This window comes from Physeter macrocephalus, chromosome 14, assembly GCF_002837175.3.
Source record: "Physeter macrocephalus isolate SW-GA chromosome 14, ASM283717v5, whole genome shotgun sequence".
Lineage (NCBI taxonomy): Eukaryota > Metazoa > Chordata > Mammalia > Artiodactyla > Physeteridae > Physeter > Physeter macrocephalus.
The window spans coordinates 5,984,805-5,986,670 of NC_041227.1; positions in this window are offsets into that span (position 1 = coordinate 5,984,805).

Below are 1,866 nucleotides of genomic sequence, written 5' to 3' on the forward strand. Positions count from 1 at the left end.
TGTGTGTGTGTGTGTGTGTGTGTGTGTTTCTCTCTCTGTCTTTCTCTCTCTCTTTGGCTCTATCTCTCCATTGCGTGATCTCTCCACTCACATACATACATACATAGTATTCCGAAACCATTTGGGACCTGTTCATTACCTATTGGAGACTATGTCACTTATAAAGGACTAAAGGAGTTAAAACATCTCAAGCATTAGAACAGTGTCTGGAATACAGTAATCCCTTAATAGATACATCCTGTTGTGATCACTCATGTGTAAAACATCGTTTTGCCCCCTGGAGTAAACACTTATTGGTGTCTCCCTGCAGCAACCCCTCCTCCTTCTAACGCCATTGCTAACTTTGCTAGGGGCTCCAGCTGGGACACAGCGCTCCAAGGGTCTCTCGTGTTTCTGCACATCTTCTGAGCAGAGGCATTGACTTGACATTTTTTTCTAGACTATCTTTTCCAGGATGTTTGTAACAAACTCCCTGGAAAGACAGAGATAACCTCTCCCTCCAGAGCAGAAGGGCAGGATTGTTTGCTGTCCAATATTGTAAAGGTAAGGTCTCCCTCTGAGGCAAAGCTTGGTCAGGTTTACACAGATATTATAAAAGATTGGGGCTTCCTATGTTCAGGGTTTTTTTCTTTGGCTTTGATGCAAACCCACTGTGTGCACAGCGTCACATGCACCCACCTTTGCATTGCCCCTGGGATTTGAGGGATGTGAGGAAATGATGCAAAGGTGAAACATAAGCTGCTTGCGAGGCTGTAAGAAAAGCCCCTTGACTGTGCAGGAGAGTTGACATAACAGGCCTGACTAATCTCCCTAGAAAGGACTGCTTGCAAGGTTGGCTTTGGTGGTTGGATAGGAATTTGGATTTGAGGAGGGTTTTCACCATCCCCAGAGTTGATGAGAATGGTGCAGGGCCTAAACTGTTTGTCCAAATGATGTGATTCATGCTGGATGCCTGCTTTCCTTTGGAGACCCTGGAATTTTGGTCCACGCCACACAGAGGCTGCCTGCATGATCAGCCCCAGTGAAGACCCTGGGGGCCGGGCTCTCAAGAGTTTCCCTAACCGGCAACATTGCCCATGTGTTTGTCACAGCTCGCTGCTGGAGGAATTAAGGGTGTCCTGTGTGACCTCTGGGAGGGGACTCTCAGCAGCTTGAGCCTGGTTTCCTTGCTACTTCACCCCCGCCCCCGCCGCTGTGCGCTTTCCCTTTGTCGATTTTGCTTTGTCTCCTTTCACCGTGATGGCTCAGAGCTCTGAGCACAGCTATATGTGGGAACCTGTGAATCCTCCTATCGAATCACTGGACCTGGTCTTGGAGACCCCAACGTAGTCTCTGACCCCAGAGTCTCATGTCTTCTCTCAGCATTCATGAAATTGTCACAGGCTAACTTGTGAATTTGAAGTAGGAGAAAATCTCAGACATGTCACAGTTCTTGTCAGATCCATCCCCTTACCTCTCTCGGGACACATGGGAGTGTGTGTGTGTGCGTGTGTGTGTGCGTGTATGTGTAGGGGTGAAGTCCAGGTCTAGGACATCTTGGGTATTACATGCCCCTCTCATTATGGAGCTTTCAGGGGCAGGCATCAGATCTAAACTAGTCCAAGCAAAAATCAAGACTCTTCCCCATTGGCCACAAACCAAGAAGGACATAACTCAGGGCAGCCACCTTGCAACCATGAGAGTTAACACAGAGAGAGTGGGACTGAGAAACTGGGCCTTGAAGATTCTGCTGGAGGACCCAAAACCAGCTCTTCTTTTTTTAAATTTTTTTAAATTAAAAAAAATTTTTTATACAGCAGGTTCTTATTAGTTATCTATTTTATACATATTAGTGTATATGTGTCAATCCCAATCTCCCAGTTCATC